This window comes from Eriocheir sinensis, unplaced genomic scaffold (assembly GCF_024679095.1).
Source record: "Eriocheir sinensis breed Jianghai 21 unplaced genomic scaffold, ASM2467909v1 Scaffold388, whole genome shotgun sequence".
NCBI lineage: Eukaryota > Metazoa > Arthropoda > Malacostraca > Decapoda > Varunidae > Eriocheir > Eriocheir sinensis.
Window position 1 is genome coordinate 288,198 of NW_026111707.1, and position 22,802 is coordinate 310,999.

The window sequence follows — 22,802 nt, forward strand, 5'->3', positions numbered from 1 at the left end:
GATAGTAAAAGGAATGGGGGGGGGGAGGGAGGGGCGGGAATTAATGAGTGGGAGGTTGGAATTGTGTGAAGCAAGGCAGGAGACTGACTTTTTAGTGTTATTTTTAAGGTGGCGAATGTTAAGTGTTAAGTTTAAGGCGCGAACTGTTATCTCACTCGTCACAGGGTCGGTGTTACCGTGGCCTGCTTCACAAGTTGATTGTAGTAGGTGGGATAACACAATAACCTTTTAGTTGGCCGAGCGGTAGCCGTTATAAGTTCACTTTAGTTCACTTTAGTTCTCTCTCTCACAGGGACATTAAACGCGTGAATGTATTTTAACTTTATTAACAGTTTTACACAATAGTTTACAGTTTACGTGAGCGAGTCGCACGAAGATGAGCAAGCCACACCCAGCGCGCGGAGCGGCTGATCACCGCCCGCTACCCGCTGCCCACTGTCTTTTCTCTCCCCTCTCTAAGTTGCTCGCCCTTTTTATTGGATGTTGATTCGTCCGCCTTTCGCAGGCAGCAAGGGAGGCAGATTAGTCGGCCAGGGACTTCTTGTTTCAAAGTGAGATTGTCATGGACATTTCATTCGTGTCAGATCCGGGAGATAAAATATCTCTCAGCCGCTCGAAGGTAAATCCCGGAAACGGGAACGACGGCCCTCATAAACAAGAGCACGTCCACAGGACGGAAGGATCATGACGCGTTACAGTCACTTTTCTTGAAACATTTGGGGAAGATCGGCAACACAGCCTCGTAGAGGGTGTAAATTTTACTGTGGACACTGTGCAAACGAGTGGCCTTTTTAACAGGCCAGTAGACGCCTATAGGCCATCTACTGATTTGATCCCGCGTTTTAAACAAGGAAACTGGACAGATGGAGAAACCATTTCTATAGTTAATGCTAGATTATTACTAGAGTTCTTTGTGTACATGATTGTCCTTAAAGATTCTCTTCGAAGGAGTGCAGTATCCCTTGACTACAGCCCCACTGGCAACCTACACGGTTTTATCAGCCAACTTTTATGGCACTTAAAGTAATTTTGGGTCCTTTTTAAAGCTTCTTTTGCCGTCGACACGTTCGTCGGGGAGGGGGGCCTCCGACCCTCTGACCTAAACCTTTTTGGGTGTCACCAGCGGTAATAAAAAAAAAAATTCTTAGTGTGTTCTTTTACCTGTGGTTTAGGCAGAAATAGTCAGATAAATAGATCGACGAAAATTTGGGCTTTACGATCTTTTTTTTTTTTAATAGACAGAATGTGCACAGTGATCGTCTCCAAAGACTAATGCCGGCTTGAGGTTCAGCCTGACACTGCTTTGTGTATCTTTCCACCACACGACTATAACCTGCATCCTCGCATTTATTAATTTATGTTTGGTTCCTGAGCTTTTGCCTGCATCTTTTTATGCGAGAAGGGGAGTGCTTGAGTAATACTTTTCACTCTAACCCACAATTTTCTTTTATTGCTGAGTTGATGCAAGGCAGTCAGTCTTCTTAATTTAATTGGAGCCGTAATAACCGAGGGTGTAGACTAACATAGGGATAGGTACTTTTTAACCTTGAACCTCATGTGCTTCTGCTTGAAACAGACATTTTTCTCTGCAAAGACAGACTTAAATAAACTTGAGCAGATGCTGTCCCTAACTTTTATTGTAACCAGCATGAGAATGCCTGTAAGCTTTGGAAGTAAGCAGACAAGTCTTGCTTACCCCATTGCTTGACATACCACTGTTACCCGTTACGGGAATTATTTTTGGCGTCACAGATGTCAGTCATCCACGTTCGTTACGATCGGGGGATAGGTGGAAATTTGTTTTTTTCATTTGATGTTTATTAATGTTGGAATTACTTTAATCAATTATGCTGGAATTATATATTTCAATGAGATTTGTTACAACAGTGATTTCACAACTTGGTGACAGGATTTTCTTTTACAGTGCTGTAGACCTGAAAAACGGAGTATTAGGAGTTAGTGGTGCTGCCTGCCGATGCTTCTAAGGTTCTCCAGACTTGTCCTTCTTATCACATTGTAACTATTAGGAGAGTCTACGGATAACATTACCTCTTTTCACACAACCTTATCTGTTGTTGTAAACCCCACCCGTCTCGAAGGCGTGCCGAGGGTAACGACATTGGCAATTAATTGTCACGCAACGGATGAGTGTTTCTCTGCGACAGTTTTGTGTCAAGGTGTGACTCGAAGGTTCAGTGTGTAGCAGATCTTCTTCAAGGATTGTTCCTTTTTCTTTTTACTATTCCAAATAGCTCCATTACCATGTATCCTAATGACAATTTAGTCAATTTATTTTTTTCTAGGATGTATCATGTAAATAACTTTTCGAGCTATTATTTTGTTTTCTCGGAATAGTGCTCAACTTCCACGTCCACGACTCTAGCCCTATTTACCTCAACCAGTATGTACATAACCCATTTCTTGTTACTTCCATGATTATTATCATTGGCATTTCCCTATGTTGTTTCGTTAGGCGGGCTCTGACTTATGTGATAATCTTTAAAGCAACTGTAACGAGACCACGCTTAGCTGGTACACTTTGGGCGACTGTACAGAAATTTGTAAAGGTGGGGTGAGCCGCGAGGTCGCGACATTTAGGGAACCGAGCGATGTAATGTGTATATTATAATGTACATGTGAATGTATGACTGTACGTGTGGCGACACCCGGTCGGTGTCGCACAACAGGATGTTTAAAAACACGTCGTGCTTTTGGCCGTGGGAAGCTGTGATGAACTGACACTAGGATCAGCAAATGATGACTTTCTTCATCCGTCATCAACCGGAACCCACACCCTTCCGGACGAACTACAAGCAAATAAAACGAGCGAAGACGGGTGACGGGCAGGCGAGCGGTGCTCCGCCGCCCCGCGCCAGTGGTGAGAGAAGGCAGTGGGCGGCGGGCCGAGCAGATCACTGCTTGGGGTGTGCGTGCGACTCGCTCACGTAAACTGTAAACTTTTGTGTAATACTGTTAATATAGTTAAAATACATTAAAACCATTTAATAACCTTGAGAGGGAGAGAGCTAAAGTGAACTAAAGTGAACTTATAACGGCTACCGCTCGGCCACACATCACTTAACTAAAAGGCTATTGTGCTATCTCACCTACTACAATCAACTTGTGAAGCAGGCCACGGCAACACCGGCCCTGTGACGAGTGAATAACAGTTCGCGCCTTAAACTTAACACTTAACAGCAACTACCTAAAATAGTAAAAAAAAACAAAAAAAACCCCACTTAAAAACGGGTAACATAAACATCCTGGCAAAGGCACTGAGCCTGTGCTTAGACACGCACAGTTACACACTCAAATGTACATTATAATATATACATTACATTCACATGATATTCACATGCTGGTTACAATAAAAGTTAGGGACAGCATCTGCTCAAGTGTAGTTAAGTCTGTCTTTGCAGAGAAAATTGTCTGTTTCAAGCAGAAGCACATGAGGTTCAAGGTTAAAAAGTACCTATCCCTATGGTAGTCTACACCCCCGATTATTACGGTCCCAAACAACTAAGGAGACTGACTGCCGTACATCAACTCAGCAAGAAAAAGAAAATAGTGAGTAAGAGTGTGAATTATTACTCAAGCACTCCCCTCTCGCATGAAAAAAAATGTTGGCAAAAGCTCAGGAACCAAACATAAATTAGTCATTACGAGGACGCAGGTTATAGTCGTGTGTTGGAAAGATAGACAAATCATCGTCAGGCTGAGGCAAACAGGCGGTTCTCGCTGGTTCAACTAAAGTCGAATCAAGGACCTCAGGCTGGGCGTCTGTCTTTTTGAGGCGATCATTATGCACTGTTTCATATGAATTAAAAATGAAGTCATAAAGCTCAAATTTGTGACCACCTAGTTGTCTAACTATCCGGCGTGGGCCCACGAATTTAGGGGACAACTTCGAATGTCTCTCTGGGACTCGGAGCATAACAAAGTCACCCACTTTCAAGGAAACAGGTTGCTGCTAGCACATAGCCTCAGATGTAGCCTGTAGTCTCTCTCTAACGTTTCTATGAATATCTGTGAAAACTTTGAGTTGAACCTTAGAATAATCATCTACATTATATACAGGTGAATGAGAGCTACTAAGCAGGGCATATGGGAGTCTCTTCTCAACCCCCAAAATTATGTAGCGGGGAGATTGTTCCGTTGACTCACAAACACGGCTGTTTATGCTTGCTGCAACAGGTATGCTGAAGTCCGCCAACGACCGGGCACAAGACATCTAAAATCTTCCTATTTCACCGGGGCTAACACAACGTACAACGACAAGTGATCTACACAAACCAAGAAGTACCTAGAGCCCTGGTGGCTGGCGGGAAGCTGTAGCAAGTCAATAGAAACTACATCCCACGGCCGGTCAGATGGCGGGTATTCGAGGATCGGCGCAGGCCTAGGCACCGTCCCTTTATGTTGGGCACACTTGACACACTTAGCCACATACGCGTCAATATCTACACGCATAGTTGGCCAAAAATAGACCGCTCGGGCCACTGTTAATGTGCGTTCCCTTGCCGGGTGACCAGCAATGACCGCGTCATGAATTAAGTTCAGCACCGCCGGTACATAACACTCCGGTATCACAAACTGTGCGACAGACTCCTTTTTGCGGGGCCAGTAGCTGCACAAGACGTCGTCCTGTGACAAGAAGAATTGTGAAAAAGACACAGGTAGTGGCGGGAGACATATTTCATCACCCGACTCCAGAGCGTATATTACTTTAACCCAAACGTCATGTCGACGTTGGGCTGCTGCAAAACCATTTATAGTGAAATTTTGAATTTTAGTAGGCGTTTCTGCCACTGAGCCAACAGGTACGTTTCTAGACAGTGAATCCGCGACGACATTCGCGCGGCCAGGTAAATACTTAAAGGTTGGCCCAAATTCCTGGATGGTCAGGTACCACCGTGCGAGTCGACCGGTGAGGTTTCTACCCTTAAAAAGCTCGGTGACTGGCGTATGGTCTGTAAAGACAGTGATAGGATAGCCAAGGATAATATCCCTAAAATGTTTAAGAGCCCAAACAACCGCTAGGGTTTACTGATGCGTCACTGAATGGTTCGACTCAGCCTGGTTTAAAGTAAGAACTGCGTACGCAATAGCGCGATTTTTACCGCGAGGGTCCGGTTGCATCAAAACAGCACCAAGACCTAGGGCTGAGGCATCTGTATAAAGTGTAAAAGGGACCTTGTAGTCCGGGACTACCGGTGCCTTCAAGTCTGTAAAACTCTTGTGTTGTGGGGCGTTCCAATGAAAAGGTACATCTTTCTTTAAAAGTTGCGTTAGAGGCGAAGCAATTTTGGCAAAACCTTGTATGAAAGGCCTATAGTAGCCGGACAACCCAAGGAAAGACCGAACGCTTTCGACGGTTTGGGGTTGCGGAATTTTGTTTTATGGCCGATATTTTATCGTCCATCGTGTGGATTCCATCTCCATCATAAGTGTGGCCTAAAAATTTTTGGCTTTAAAAACTCACATTTAGTCAGCTTGGCCTTAAGGCTAGCGTCTCAAAGTTTAGGCAGAACTGCTTCTAATTTAGCTAGGTGACTGTCGCCATCCTTGCTACAGATGATTAAATCATCTAAATATGCGTAGACTTTTTTGCCTATCATGTCTGAGAACAATGCGTTGATCATCCTCTGAAAAGTAATGGGTGCGGTTTTGAGGCCGAATGGCATCCTTAACCATTCAAAATGACCGCCAGGGGTACTGAAGGCTGTAATCTCTCTGGATTCAGCTGCCATAGGCACCTGCCAGTACCCACTTAAAAGGTCAAGACTACTGAAAATAGTATTCCCTTGACCCAGGGACATTAACAAGTCACCTAAAACAGGCAGAGGGTACCTATCATCCTCAGTCACCTCATTTACTTTCCTAAAATCGATGACAGGCCTGAAACTTCCGTCCTTTTTAGGGACTAGAAACAAGGGCGAGCTCCACGGAGATCGGGAATGCTGAATAACACCCTGGTCCAACATGTCTTTAACCTGTTCATCTACGATCTGCCTTTGACTGTGTGGAAGTCTGTACGCAGGAATGTACACCGGTTTGGTGTCGGGTTTAACCCTAATCTTGTGCTCTGTCGTATCAGTTGCACCTGAAGGCTCACCGGGCAGGGCAATGACATCACGATACTAATGTAAAAGCTTCAGAAGCGGGCCCTTAAGCTCGGGATAATCGACCACTTTGACTAAAGAATCGACAGATGAGGCATGACTTGTCTTGTCGCCGGCGTCGGGTTATTACAAGCAGTTCTGCTTCTAATTTAGCTAGGTGACTGTCGCCATCCTTGCTACAGATGATTAAATCATCAAAATATGCGTAGACTTCTTTGCCTATCATGGCTGAGAACAATGTGTTAATCATCCTCTGAAAAGTAATGAGGAAGAGAGAGGATGAATGAGGAAAGAAGAGGTTGGGGATACAGAGTAGGAAACGTGGGGAGGAAGACACGGACAAGAGGAAAGAGTAGAAAAGGAGGACAGAGGAGACAGGAGAGAAGAGGAACAAGGGAGGAAAGAGAGACATGGGAAGGGCAAAAAAGGAATATGGGAGAGCGAACGACAGGAGAAATGGGAGAGGGAGAGAGGAAGAGTTAAAAGGGTCATAAAAAAATGTTTGAGGAAAGTAGGAAAGAAAATTAAGGGGTGGGAGGAGGGGCGATAAGGAGATGAAATAATACTGAGGAAGGCCCGAGAGCGATAAGGAGAGGCGGTGTTGGGGATGAGAGGAGAGGAGACTAAAGGGAAGGAAGTGATGAGGGCATGGAGATGACAGGAGGAGGGGGGAGGGGTGTTAAGGGAGTGAGTAGGAGGGAGAGAGAAAACGTGAACAGGTAAGAAAGGGGAGGATTAGGGGGTGAAGAGAGGGAGGGATGTCTGCAGTGGTGTGATAAAGGAGCAGATTAGACGAGAAGCGCAATATAAATAGATAGAAAGATAGATAAACAGAAATAAGAAAATACAAATAGATAGATAGTATAAATGTGTTTCAATAAGAGGTTTTACACTGATATAAAATGCACAGGAAGACAATCAACGTAATAAAGACACGAACAAACAGACAATGAAGGAAAGATCAAAGGAGGAGAATAATGACGACGATAAGGAGGAAGACAGGAACGAGGATTAAAAATATGGAAGTGAAGAAAACACTCGTTATGTGCGAGGAAAAAACATCACGGAAGAACAAAACAAACAAGAAAATGAAACAAGTTCCTGAATTAAGTGACCAAGAAACGTTAAGTCTTAAAGGAGCAGAAAAAAAACAATAAATCACTGCAGTCATTGTGTGTGTTTGTGTGTGTGTGTGTGTGTGTGTGTGTGTGTGTGTGTGTGAGAGAGAGAGAGAGAATCTACACAGACGCTCACACTACACGGACTGTGGTTGAGTATACGACAAAAGAGAGACAGACAGACAGATAGATAGACATAGAGAAATAGACAGAAAGAGAGAGAAAAGGGAAGTAAAGGAGTGGGAAAGGAAAGCGAGGAAGATAATACGAAAGAGCAGAGACGGCGAGAAAAAGAGACAGCTAAAGATGAAAATATACAAGAAGAGGAACAACAGAAAGAGGGAGAAAACGAAGATTGAATGAGAGAGAGAGAGAGAGAGAGAGAGAGAGAGAGAGAGAGAGAGAGAGAGAGTCGTAGTAGTGTCACAACAGATGATATGGGCGTGTCTGTAACAGAGTACATGGTTTCATCTCAAGGAGCGTAAGCAATAGGAGCGCTGAAGTCATCCTCAAACTTTACTTAGCACTAGTTAGACCTCATCTCGATTATGCAGTTCAGGTCTGGTCCCCCTACTGTAGAATGGATATCAAGATGTTAGAATCTGTACAGAGGAGGATGACAAAGATGATTCAGGGGGTGAGAAACTTGCCTTATGAAGACAGGCTGAAGCAGTTAAATCTACACTCTCTAGAAAGGCGAAAGTTGCGAGGAGACTTGATCGAAGTCTATAAATGGATGAAGGGCTTTAGTAAAGGGGATGTCAATAAGATTTTGATAGTAAAAGAGCCAAGTAGGACGCGTGGCAATGGTTTTAAGTTAGACAAATTCAGATTCAACAAAGACATAGGCAAGAATTGGTTCACCAATAGAGTGGTAGATGAATGGAACAGGCTTGGGAGCCATGTTGTGGGTGCCAATACCATAAATACATTCAAGAAGAGGTTAGATAAAGCCATGGATGGTGAGGTAAGGTGGGGTTGAGTGTACAGGAGCTGCCTTGTATAGGCCAACCGGCCTCTTGCAGACTTCTTACGTTCTTATGTTCTCATGTTCTTATTGTGTCCTGACATATTCTGAGGATACGAGGTAGTGTGGTGTGCCTTCCTTCCTTCCTTTGTATATCCCTTCCTTTTTTCTTTCTGTCCTCCCCTCCTTTCTGTTTTCCTGCCTCCATGACTTCCCTTCTCACCTACCCCTGTACTTCCTTTTTCTCTTCCTTCCCTCTCCTTTCTTAACTTTCCTTCCTTCCTCCCATCTTTCGTTCCTCCCTCCCTCTCATCAAAAAGATGTTAACCAAAGACAGACAAACCCCTGACTAGGAACCTATCATGCCTTCTCTCTTTTCTCCTCCTCCTCCTTCTTTCCACTTCCTCCCCAACGCGCAGGTATGAAGCTTTGTCACCTGTGGGAGAGTATGCGCAGGATTGTGTGTGTGTGTGTGTGTGTGTGTGTGTGTGTGTGTGTGTGTGTGTGTGTGTGTGTGTGTGTGTGTGTGTGTGTGTGTGTGTGTGTGTGTGTGTAAGTGCGTGTGTGTGTGTGATTGTGTGTGTGTGTGTGTGTGTGTGTGTGTGTGTGTGTGTGTATGAATGGTGGAGCAGTGCTGGATTTGGGTGTCATGCCAGGTATACAGAGGCAGTCACTCGTACATACACACATACATACATATACATGCATATTTACATTTATACATACTTGACTTGCTTTTTTTTTGGCGGGGGGAGGCGACGTGGGTGACGCTGTGTTGACTTAACATGCATACACATGGGGGGGGGGGGGGAGAGAGAGAGAGAGAGAGAGAGAGAGAGAGGGGGAACCACGAAAAAGAAACTAAAATCCCGTTAAACATATAAATATATTAAGAATTCTAAGTCAAACATTAAAAAATAACACTTACGTACCCCGCCATCATCAGCATCTTGTCGTTACGTCCGCCGCGGTCCTTATCATCATCGCCATCAACAATCCATCTTCTGTAAGAAAGGTGTAGTGAGTATAACACGATAAGTAACGATAACTATAATAATAATAGCAAAAGCAATACTAATAATAACAGAATTATAATAGCAATAATAATAATGAAAATAATGACTACTTATAAAACAACTATGACAATAATGATGAAAAATAGGAATATTATAAGTAATACAAATAAAAAATAACAAGAATTATATTAATCTTAAAAAAAACTGCCATTAGTACTGCTACTACCAAAAAAAGACAACAATAACAACAACAAATTCAACGACTACTACTACTACCACTACTACTACTACCACTATAACTACTACCACTACTACTACTGAAACAACTACTAAAATTACAGCATCTACTGGAGTTACCACTATCAAATAATACAAAAAAACAAGTGCCTAATAAGAATAAAGAAAGCATATGAAAAGAAGAAAACAGCACACACACACACACACACACACACACACACACACACACACACACACACACACACACACACACACACACACACACACACACACACACACACACACACACACACACACACACACACACACACACACACACACACACACACACACACACACACACACACACACACACACACACACACACACACACACACACACACACACACACACACACACACACACACACATACAGACACACACACAATACACAAGTCGTAACAGTTGATTCCAAGATCACTGACATTTTTTTTTTCTCTCTCTCTCTCTCTCTCTCTCTCTCTCTCTCTCTCTCTCTCTCTCTCTCTCTCTCTCTCTTGATTGATTGATTGATTGATTGATTGAAAGAGCCGGAAAAAAACCGGACGATTAATTTTCTTGCATAAAAAGCTCCGAAAGTCTCCAACAAACACAACCATCCATCCACCGACACACACACACACACACACACACACACACACACACACACACACACACACACACACACACACACACACACACATGATCTTCATCCAAAAACATTGTGTGTGTGTGTGTGTGTGTGTGTAGACAAATATAACGTGTCCGTCACCGGATTGACAGTACGAAGGAGCAGAAGGGAGGAGGAGGAGGAAGGATAGGAGGAAGAGATATGGAAGTGAGGATGACGAGAGTTGCATAAATGGAGCAGTAGGAAGAGAAGGGGTAGGAGGAGGAGGGGTAGGAGGAGGAAGCGTAGGAGGAGGAGAAGGAAGAGGAGGAAACATGGACTAGCAGGTAGCAGAAAGCCTGTTGGCTCATTACAAGGCTGCCTGCTTTCAGTGATATAATCAATCAGTCAGCCACAGGAGTGGCTTGCGGGAAGGATTAAAGCACTTGTGAACCTACTCTTGGATACATCCAGTTCACTCCCAATGCAGCAAAGTGCCAATCAATGTGTTTCTTGAAGGAGTTGATTGTCTCTGCGCTAACTACTTCTGCGGGAAGGTTGTTCCAGTGGCGAACAACTCTATTCGAGAAATAACTCCTGCCGATGTCGGTATTGCATCGCTTTGTTTGAATTGTTTTTCCATTGTTTCCTGTCCTCAGGTTAATTTGCAGCGTAAAGAGTTTGGAGTGATTAACATTGCTGAGCTTGTTCAGGTCCTTAAAGACGTGTATCATGTCTCCCCGCAGTCGTCTCTTTTCCAACGTGAAGAGGTTGAGTCGCTCGAGTCGCTCTTCGTAAGGTTGAGTCCTCATTTATGGTATCATCTTCGTGGCACACCGCTGTACTCTTATAAGTAGTTCAATGTCTTTCCTGTAATTTGGAGACCAGAATTGCACGGCGTATTCCAGGTGGGGCCTTACAACCGAATTATACAAGGATAACATAACTATCGGCGTCTTGTATTCAAGGTTCCTCGCTATGAACCCAAGCATTGTATTGGCTTTCTTACAGGCGGACCTGCAGTGTTTTTTTTTTTTTTTGTTTCAAGTCACTGCTGATTGTGACCCCGAGGTCTCTTTCCTCTTGCACTACCTGTAGTGGTTCGCCACCCATGCAGTATGTGTGGTTGCTATTTCCGGATCCAATAAGCATTACTTTACATTTGGTAGTGTTGAAGGACATCTGCCATTTTCCTGATCACTGAGTGATCTGGTCCAGGTCTCTCTGGATAATTTCGCAGTCATCTGTCGAGAGGGCCTTTCCACCCACCTTTGTGTCGTCGGCAAATTTTTAAAGAGTGGATTTTAATCCTAGTTCAAGGTCGTTGATATCTAATGAAGAGTATGGGTCTCAGCACTGACCCCTGTGGCACTCCACTTGTGACCGGGAGCCACTCGGAGGTCTGTCCGTTGAGTACAACTCGTTGTTTTCTTCCAGTGAGCCAGTCTTTTATCCACGCAGTCAAAATGTAGTTTAACCCCTCCGACTTAAGTTTCTTGAGGAGTCTTTCGTGTGGTACTTTGTCAAAGGCTTTTTGAAACTCTAAATATATAACATCACTTGGGATATGACAAATTATGAAGAACTCCAAGAGTCCTTTGAGAATGGAACTCATTGAAGATTAAGCTGGCTGGAGAGATGATATGAAGTTTCTGTTTCACTCAACCCGTGCCTTCAGTTTTTTTTCATGAAAACGGAGACTTTCCTTTCATCAAGTTCCATAAAATTCCGAACATCTGCAATGCCAGATGGAATTCGCGAGCAATCTTATCCCTTCTTGCATATTTCCTCATGCCACAAGTGAGAAAAAGATTGCAGATGGTCTGCCAGTTCATCTCATATGACTAGGCGGACCACTGGTTTAGTGACCAAATGTATAGACCTGAATATTATGAAGAGCCATCACAAGCGTTACAACCTTACAAGACTGCTTTGAAATGCTTGACAAATCACTGAAAACAAGAGCCATCAAAACCAAGCATCAGCAGAAGCAATCAATGCTGTTAGCGAGCAATTAAGGTCATGCAAGAACTACCTGCCACGTGCAAGAACAAAGCCAACCTGCCACGTGCAAGGACAAAGCCAACTTGCCACGTGCAAGAACAAAGCCAACCTGCCACATGCAAGAACAAATCCAACCTGCCACGTGCAGGAACAAAGCCAACCTGCCACGTGCAGGAACAAAGCCAACCTGCCACGTGCAGGAACAAAGCCAGCCTGCCACGTGCAAGAACAAAGTCAACCTGCCACGTGCAAAAACAAAGCCAACCTGCCACGTGCAAGAACAAAGCCAACCTGCCACGTGCAGGAACAAAGCCAACCTGCCACGTGCAGGAACAAAGCCAGCCTGCCACGTGCAAGAACAAAGCCAACCTGCCACGTGCAGGAACAAAGCCAACCTGCCACGTGCAGGAACAAAGCCAACCTGCCACTTGCAGGAACAAAGCCAGCCTGCCACGTGCAAGAACAAAGCCAACCTGCCACGTGCAAGAACAAAGCCAACCTGCCACGTGCAAGAACAAAGCCAACCTGCCACGTGCAAGAACAAAGCCAACCTGCCACGTGCAAGAACAAAGCCAACCTGCCACGTGCAGGAACAAAGCCAACCTGCCACGTGCAAGGACAAAGCCAACCTGCCACGTGCAGGAACAAAGCCAACCTGCCACGTGCAGGAACAAAGCCAACCTGCCACGTGCAAGAACAAAGCCAACCTGCCACGTGCAGGAACAAAGCCAACCTGCCACGTGCAGGAACAAAGCCAACCTGCCACGTGCAAGAACAAAGCCAACCTGCCACATGCAAGAACAAAGCCAACCTGCCACGTGCAGGAACAAAGCCAACCTGCCACGTGCAGGAACAAAGCCAACCTGCCACGTGCAAGAACAAAGCCAACCTGCCACGTGCAAGAACAAAGCCAACCTGCCACGTGCAAGAACAAAGCCAACCTGTCATGTGCAAGAACAAAGCCAACCTGCCACATGCAAGAACAAAGCCAACATGCCAATCGTGTCATTCTCTCTAATGACTTGACGCAGTTTGACTATTGACTAATTGCACTTTATATGACTTACCTTCTTTAAATTGTTCCAGAATTGATCTCATAGTTCCTTTTTTGCTATCCTGGTGTTTTTCTTAACTAATCTAGATAATTCGACGTACCGGCCCCTGAGATGTGTTTCACCATTCTTTATTTTCTGATAAATTCTCTTCTTTAACCCTATCTCGTGTTTTAGTCCACGAGTCATCCATTTAGGGTCATTGTTTTCTTTTCTAAGTGTTCGCTGTGGTATATGCTGTCCTTGCCCCTCTACTATTACCCTAACCAGATTATTGTAAGACATTTCTACGTGGTCCTCCTGGCTCTCCAATCCGCAGTTCTGGCTCTCATGAATCCCTAAATTATCCCAGTCTACCCCTTCAAGATGTCTTTGAAGCCCCTCGTAATTTGCTCTTCTAAAATCTGGCACTAACACTGTGTTTGGTTCGTGGGTTACCGCCCAGTCTAAGATAAAACGAGCCGTTCTGTGGTCACTATTTCCTAACTCTCCGCCCACCTCCAACTCCATTATTAGTTAGGACTAAGTCTAATATGTTATCTCCTCTGGTAGGCTCAGTAACTACCTGCTTAAGGAAATTAGCTTGTATAACTTCAAGGAAATCCTAGGTCTTCCCAGTCTATATTCCTATAATTAAAATCCCCCATTACGCAGACATTTCTACTCCTACTCGCCCTGCCAATCTCCTGTAGTAATATACTCGTGTCCTGCCTGTTAAAGTTGGGTGGCCTGTACAAAACTCCTAGAGTTAGTTTTTCTTTCCCTTTGTAAACGTCCACCCAAACTGATTCTGAATCCATGTTAGTTTTGACTGAATTGTTAACTAAACATTTAAGTGAGTCTTTAACGTATAGCGCAACTCCACCTCCCTTTCTGCCCCTTCTGTCTTGGTGAAATATCTAATAACCCGTTATTTCAAATTCCGATCTAAAATTTCTATTGGCAGTGTCTATCCATGTCTCAATGATCGCTATTATGTCAAAATGTTCTGAACAAACTTCACCCCTTAGTAAGTCTATCTTGTTTCTGAGGCTCCTGCTGTTAGTATAGAAGATTCTTAGCCCGTCCTCTGTTACTCCCCTATAATTACTTCTAAGCTGCCTGGTTATATTATGAGCTAGATGTCCTCTCCCATCACTCCTCCCATTGCTCCCATTACTCCCATTACTCCTCCCCCCCCTCGCCTATACTAAAAAATCCCTGTGCTCGCTCAAGGGAGTAGACTGATACAGACAGACAGACAGACAGACAGACATTAAAAAAAAGAAAAAAACCGAGTTACAACGAGACAGACAATCAGAGGGAAACAAAGGCAAACACAAACCACAGATCATTAAAGAGAAAAGAAAGACAGGCAGACCATCAGACCGAGAGGAACGTAGAGGTAAAACAATAAAGAAGTGTTAAGAGGAGGAGGAGGAGGAGGAGGAGGAAGGACATTTTGAATATGACGAGGCGAAAGTAGGAGGAGGAGGAGGAGGAGGAGGAGGAGGAGGAGGAGGAGGAGGAGGAGGAGGAGGAGGAGTAGGAGTAGGAGGAGGAGGAGGAGGAGGAATGAGGGCGTTGGTATGGAGAAGAAATGCATAAATAGGTAGGGAGGAAAAGTGAAAGAGAGAGAGCGTGGGAATCGTGATAAAAGCATGGGAGGAAACAGGACGCCGTGAGAACCGAATACCATCACGCTTCCAACACTGAACACGCAAAAAATATAAAATAGTGAATAAAGGACTTCAGAAATTATATACAAGAAAATAATAATGAGAAAATAACAGTATGAAGATAATAACTAAAATACGAGAAAGTGTGAAAAAATGCATATAATAATATTGCTAATAATAATTATACATGCAAGCCAACATGCATATCTACCTTGGGAATATTCTTGTGTGTAGCACGTAGTAATAGGAGGACTTTTTCTTTTTTTTACTCTCTCTCTCTCTCTCTCTCTCTCTCTCTCTCTCTCTCTCTCTCTCTCTCTCTCTCTCTCTCTCTCTCTCTCTCTCTCTCTTCATCTGAACGACACACAAAAAAAAGGCAAAAAAATCGTATCCCATTGCCGTGACCCTTTGCTCTTTTCTTTTATCATTCTCATCATTTTTCTTTTAGCTTTTTATTTTTTTCCTGCCTTCCCTTTTCCTTTCATCTTTGTTTATTTCCCTTCCCTTTTTACTCTGTTGGTTTTCTCTCTCTCTCTCTCTCTCTCTCTCTCTCTCTCTCTCTCTCTCTCTCTCTCTCTCTCTCTCTCTCTCTCTCTCTCTCTCTCTCTCTCTCTCTCTCTCTCTCTCTCTCTCTCTTCATCTGAACGACACACAAAAAAGGCAAAAAAATCGTATCCCATTGCCGTGACCCTTTGCTCTTTTCTTTTGTTCTTTTATCATTCTCATCATTTTTCTTTTAGCTTTTTATTTTTTTCCTGCCTTCCCTTTTCCTTTCATCTTTGTTTATTTCTCTTCCCTTTTTACTCTGTTGGTTTTCTCTCTCTCTCTCTCTCTCTCTCTCTCTCTCTCTCTCTCTCTCTCTCTCTCTCTCTCTCTCTCTCTCTCTCTCTCTCTCTCTCTCTCTCTCTCTCTCTCTCTCTCTCTCTCTCTCTCTCTCTCTCTCTCATTTTCAACGTTCTCTTGCCTTTCCGATATTACCATACTACTACTATTACCATACTACTACTCTTACTACTACTAGTAGTAGTAGTAGTACTGCAGCCAAAGCTACCTGTCCTTCTTTGCCCTCACGGCAAGTTTCCCTTTTATCTCGAACTAATACTTCAACAAGTCTCTTCCTCCAACTTCCGCTTCCTTTTCTTTCTTCCTCTTCCTTAACTCAGGTCATTCTCCTCCTCCTCCTCCTCCTCCCCCTCCTCATCCTCCTCTCCCTTCATGCTCAGTTTGTCTCTTTTTCTTCATCATTTTCTCCCCTTTGTTCTCTCTATCTCTTAAGTTCTCTTCCTCGTTTTATTGTTATGGCTTCTTGCTTTCTCTCTTCCTCCTCTTTTTCCTTTCCTTTCCACCTCCTCAGTTTGCTTTTCCTACTTTTTTGTTGTTCCATTTTCTTGTACTTTTTTTTTTTCAGTCCTTTCTTCCTTATCTTCTTGCCTTACTTAATATTTTTTCCTCTTTCTTCTCGTCTCTTCTTCCTTTCCCTGATCTTCTCCTGCTCATCTTTTTACACTTTTCCTTTTCATTTCCTTCATCATCCCCCGATTTGTTCTCCATTCCTTCATTCCTACCTGGCTTCACCTCTTCCTACTTTCCTCTTTATTTTTCTCGTATCACCTTTCCTTTCTAGTTTCCCATTCTTTCCTACTTGCGTTTATTTCCTTTTTTTATAATCTCCCTCATTTGATCTTTTCTCCCTTGCCTCTCTCTCCCCTCCTTCCTACTTGTTCTACTCCTCCTCTTCTCATTTTTCTCCTTTCCTACTTGTTCTACTCTTCCTCCTCCTCCTTCCTTTACAAATTCTCTCATCTCATCTTTCCTCCTCGCCTCTCCTTCCTTCCCCTCACTTATTGCAAAACTGCCCAGACAATCCCCATTCGCATCCCTCCTTCCCCTCATTGCGGCCCCAGGACCAGAGCTAGAATAATAAGGATAATAAGTTAGTAACGAGTAGTAGTAGTAGTAGTAATAGTAGTAGTAGTAGTAGTGGTAGTAGTAGTAGAAGTAGTGGTAGTAGCAGTAATAGTAGGAGTAGCAGCAGAAGCAAAAAGAGGATGCAAAGGAGGATAACAGGAGGAGGAGGAAAAAGGAGAGTGAGGGAGTGTGTGTCCTGTCCCTTCCTTTACGAGCAGATTGCCGGCGATACCAGTACTCTCATACCTTTAGGGGAGGGAAGAGCCACTACCGACCTCACTGCACAGCCACCACCCACCCACCACTCACGCTGCCACCCTCCCACTGACCTCCCCTGTCACATCATCCACCCACCACCCACCTCCCTCCACCCTGCTATAGTCCCAGCCCACCCACACTTCCACTATTGCAAATCCATTCTGTCTCCACCCACACACCCAGAACTACACACACACACGAGAATTCAGTTAGTTCATCTTTCTTGGTTTCTCATGCACACACACACACACACACACACACACACACACACACACACACACACACACACACACACACACACATACACGCACACTCGCTCACGCCTCACACGAATACATGTCACTATAATCCTATTTCGCCTCCTTCTCCGCCTCCTCCTCCTTATTTCTCTCCACTCTTCCCATCCTTCCCTCCTCCTTCCACCCTTCCTCTCGCGTGAAAGTCGTCCCCTCTGACAAAGACGTCAGCAGCACCTTTCCCTTCACCTCCTCACCTTCCTCCCTGCCCTAGCTTTTCTTATATAAATTTAGACTTTTTCAAGACACACACACACACACACACACACACACACACACACACACACACACACACACACACACTTTGCTTCCTTCCTTCAAAAAGTTACAGGAAAAAAATATATATACATTCAACAGAGAGAGAGAGAGAGAGAGAGAGAGAGAGAGAGAGAGAGAGAGAGAGAGAGAGAGAGAGAGAGAGAGAGATTGACATAGATTTACATAGAAAATCAGACCACACAGACCCCATGGTCCAGACTTGGTGGTCTGTCCTTAAACCTAAGTGATTTTACATTAATCAGATGGCTCCAAAACGTTGCTTTTCTACTCTAGTTAATATTAAGTTCAAGGAAGTGACGGTCGAGCTTGTTTTTAAAGGAGTCAATCGTGTTACACTGGACCACTGATGGTGGGAGCTTATTCCATTCTCGCACTACAACGTCGGTGAAGAAAAATTTGGTGCAGTCTGAATATACTTGTCTACATTTGAGTTTTGTGCCATTGTTCCTCGTTCGCAAAGTGTCATCGATCATAAACAATTTTGTTCTGTCTACATTCGTGAAACCATTAAGTATTTTAAAACATTCGATCAGTTTTCCTCGGAGGCGACGTTTCTCAAGAGAGAACATGTTAAGGGTGGAAAGCCTTTCTTCGTAGGATATGTTGCGCAAGGAAGGGATCATTTTTTTTGCTCGGCGCTGAGCACCTTCTAGTTTAGCAATGTCCTTTGCTTGGTGGGGAGACCAAAACTGTACCGCATATTCCAAGTGGGGTCTGACTAAACTATTGTAGAGCGGAAGTATTACATCTTTATTTTTTAATAAAAAGTTTATTTTAATGAAACCCAACATTCTGTTCGCTTTATTTGCTGCATCGATGCATTGATCTGATTTTAATCCCCAGGTCCTTAACGCATTGAACACTTGTGAGTTTAACGCCGCGTATTTCGTAATCGAGCTTCTTATTTTTTGTTCCAACTTGAAGGACCTGTCACTTGTCTACGTTAAAGGGCATCTCCCATTTATCCGACCAAGCTGAAATTTTGTGCAAATCCTCTTGGAGGCTTTGCCTGTCTTCGTCAGTGAGAACCGAGTTACCAATCTTTGTGTCGTCTGCAAATTTACTAATGCGATTATTGAGTCCAACATCCACGTCGTTGATGTAAATAATGAAGAGCACTGGGCCAAGAACCGAGCCCTGAGGGACGCCACGAGTGACCGGCGCCCACTCTGAGTTAAATCCGTCAATCACAACTCTTTGTTGTCTGTTGCTCAACCAATTCGCGATCCATTGCTTGACCGTCAATGACTATTTGCTTTAATTTATAAAGTAATTTATGATGTGGGACTTTATCAAACGCTTTCTGGAAATCAAGATAGACTACGTCCACTGATTTGGTTACGTCATAAATTGAGAAGAGATCGTTATAAAAGGTCAGTAGGTTTGACAGGCAGGATCTTTTGTTACGGAAGCCATGTTGTGAATCCCCAATTAATGAGTGGCTTTCGAGGTAACTCACAATTTTGTCTCTAATTATGCTCTCGAGTAGCTTACCTACAACTGAAGTTAGACTAATGGGTCGGTAGTTACCTGGTATTTTTTTGTGTCCTTTCTTAAAAATCGGTGTCACGTTAGCCTTTTTCCAATCCGAAGGGACGATGCCTTGTCGCAAGGACATATTGAATACGGTAGTGAGGGAGGAGAGTATTTCGCTCTTTGTTTCTTTAAGCAGTACAGGATATACTTTGTCGGATCCGGGACTTTTATTTGTTTTAAGTGAATGGAGAGACTTCATCGGTTGTTATTTCAAAATTAGGCAATGCATGCTCGAGATTTACAATAGTACTGGTGTTGTTGGTAGCGAGAGGAAGACTGTTAGTATTAAACACCGAGGAAAAGTAATTGTTTAAGAGGTTTGCAATGTGTTGGCTGTCAGTCACTAGTGCACCGTCGCTGTTTGTTAAAGGTTCAATACCACTTTTGATCGCCATTCTGTTGTTTACGTAACTGAAGAAAGATTTCGGATTATTTTTACAGTTGGCTGCAATATTTTCTTCATATCTACGCTTTGCCTGACCTACTAGTCTTTTTACTCGTCGCCTGGCATCATTATAAAGTCTAATGTTTTCGGGCGTGCTTTGTTCTTTCTTTAACCTGTAAAACAATCTTCTCTCATTGACTGATTGTTTGATTTTGCTATTAAACCACGGTGGGCTTTTATTAGTGTTAATTCGCTTCTCGCACAAGGGGACGAATGTGTTCTGCTGAGTGAGTAAGTGATTTTTAAAGCTTAGCCAGGCTTCCTCTACTTTGCCGTCATCTGATAGTTGTATTTGTTAGTTTTTGTCGGATTTCTACGAAGTTAGCTCTTTTGAAATTGGGCACCTTTACCTTATTTTCAGTCACTGATGATTGAGCTCTAATGTCGACGCGCACTAATTTATGATCGCAAGAACCGAGGTGTTCTCCTACCGTGACACTACTGACTAGGTTATCTTGGGTCGTTATAACAAGGTCGAGTATATTATTTTGTTGAATTGGCTCAGAAACCATTTGGCTTAGATAATTTTCTTCTAGAAATTCGATCATTCTATGTGACTCGCCTTCTGTACCTGACAGTGTCGCCCAGTCGATATGGGGGAGGTTAAAGTCTCCTAATATCAGAGTCGTTGTTATTAAGTGACTGCCTTAAGACGCTGTACATTTCAAGGTCGTCATCGAGTGATTGCCCGGGAGGTCTGTAGGTGACAGATATATTTAAATTGACTTTTGCAATGTTTACTCGCACGCACAAATGTTCAACGTTACTGTTTCCCGGTGTTTTGTTAGTGGGTTGTAAATAGCTTTTGACATAAAGGGCGACGCCACCGCCTCTACGGTTTACACGATCTTTGTTGAAGAGTCTGTAGCCATCTATGTTGTATTCGGAACTTAAATCAATATTTGTGGTGTCGATAAATGTTTCGGTTATAACAATTATGTCAAAAGTTTCTGTTAGAGCAAGACATCTCAGTTCATCAAATTTGTTTCTTAGGCTACGCGCATTGAAACTAAGGATTTTTAAGTTATCTAGAGGCTTGGTAATAGAGGTGGTGGTACTTGCGGGATCACTGTTACGGGTTTGTTGCGATGCACGGCGTCTATTTACACGGGCGGGGTGGAGGGACGTGGCTGTGACTCGTTTTTTGCTCGGATGACACGTACTGCGTCGTTGAGGAGCCTTCCGAATCTGGCTGCCCCGATGGGAGAAAGGTGCAATCCGTCCCTGTGGAAGAGCTCACTTTGTCCATAGAAATTGTTCCATGCGTTGAAGAACTCCACGTCAAGCTCCCTACAAAGAGTCTGTAAGCGGTTGTTTAGGCTGAAGGCCTTATTGAAAAGCTCGCTCTCCGCCCAAGTCCGTGGTAGAACTTCTGAAATTAAAATGTTAGGGGATTTAGACTTATACTGCTGGATGAGCCTACGGTACTTGTCCAGCAGTTCCTCAGACCGGGTCGTGGTGACGTCGTTCGTACCTGTGTGAATAACAAACAGTGAATCATTAGTAGCCTGGGGGGAGATCTCCTCCAGAGCAGCAGTTATATCGTCGATCCCAGCACCAGGATAGCAATAGTTCCGTCTTCGACGAGGAACTCTGCCGCAGAACTCAACGACCTGCTGGCGAATCATGGAGTCACCCACCAGGAAGGTGCTCTCCTGCTCGTCCTCCTCCTCCAGAACGGCAAACCTGTTGAAGCAATGAACAGGATAAATCTCGAGAGAGAGAGAGAGAGAGAGAGAGAGAGAGAGAGAGAGAGAGAGAGAGAGAGAGAGAGAGAGAGAGAGAGAGAGAAAACATGCATAGCTGTGACACATGTACACATATTTTCGTCTATTTCAAAATCAATTATCTCTGTCTGCCTTTAATACTCTTCTGTCTACTTTTTTACCTTTCTCTGTCTCTTTAACTCTTCTTTCCTTCTATCCTTCTATCAGTATCTTCTCTACATCTCCCAGCACCCCCCCCCTCTCTCTCTCTCTCTCTCTCTCTCTCTCTCTCTCTCTCTCTCTCTCTCTCTCTCTCTTTATTATTTAAACATAGGCACATGTATAATATTTACATACCCAAAGGTGCACTGTCGTGTGCTGCCTATTCAAAGGGCAGAATAAAATCTATATAAAAAAATAACTACATAAACTATAAAATAAATATATATATACTATAAAAAAAATAAAAAAAACATACAATACAGAATATATGTGAGCGCACTGCACACTACACTCGTGTCACTGCTCCACCACGAGTGTCAGTGGGGTGGGGAGTGAGCCACTCCAGTGGTGGGCCGACAGTTTTATTTTTTGGGTGTTCATCTCCCGGATGTTTGGTATACAGGCCGTGAACATGTTCCACATCCGGCAGACTCTTCCCGAAAAGGTGCGCTGGTGCTGGCTGGTACGGGAACACGGCACCTCCACTGCGTCACCACGGGATAGCACCGTTCTCGTGTCCCGCGTGGTGACTCTCGGAGGTTGGCGTAAGCCCACCAGATGTGGCACTCCCTGCACTTGTGCCTTATGTAACACCACAAGAGCAGCTACGTCCCTGCGGTGTTCCAAGGAGTCGACGGAGCCGAGAGTTTCCTGCCCGGTTGGGGGGTCTGCCGCATCCACCAGTCGTAGTGCCCGTCTCTGGATGGCGTCGAGTCTCCCGCTGTGCGAGGCAGCACACGACATCCAAGAGAGGGCAGCGTACTCAAGGTAAGGCCGTATCTAGGCCTTGAGCAACAGCCAACCTCCTTTTTGTCAAGGAAGCTGGCCACCCTTCGCAGGCAGGAGACTCTGTGGGAGGCCTTTTGGGCAATGTGTTTGATGTGGCTGTCAAACCGTAGCCCTCGATCCACTTCCACTCCCAAAATCTTGACGGATTCCTGGAGTGGGAAGGGGATGCCACCAAAGCTTAGCCTCCCCTCCACTGATGGCCCGGCAGTTGGGGATCGAGAGACCATCATTGCCTGGGTCTTCTCTGGGGAAAAGGTCACCTGCCAGCGGGCACCCTACTCCTGTAGCACCTTTAGCTGCTGATGGATCTCGTCAGCAGCTCGCCCACAGTCTTGTCTGGGGTAGGTGCAGGAGAGAGTGCAGTCATCAGCGTAAGTTGAGACTGCTGGCAGCTGCCGGAGAAGGTCGTCCACATATATGTTCCACAGAACTGGCCCTAGCACTGAGCCCTGTGGCACTGATGCCTCCACTGGCAAGGAGTCGGACGTCTGCCCGTTGACGACAACCTGGAGGGTCCTTCCTTGAAGGTAGTCTCCCAGGAGCTGAAGGAGGTCACCATGG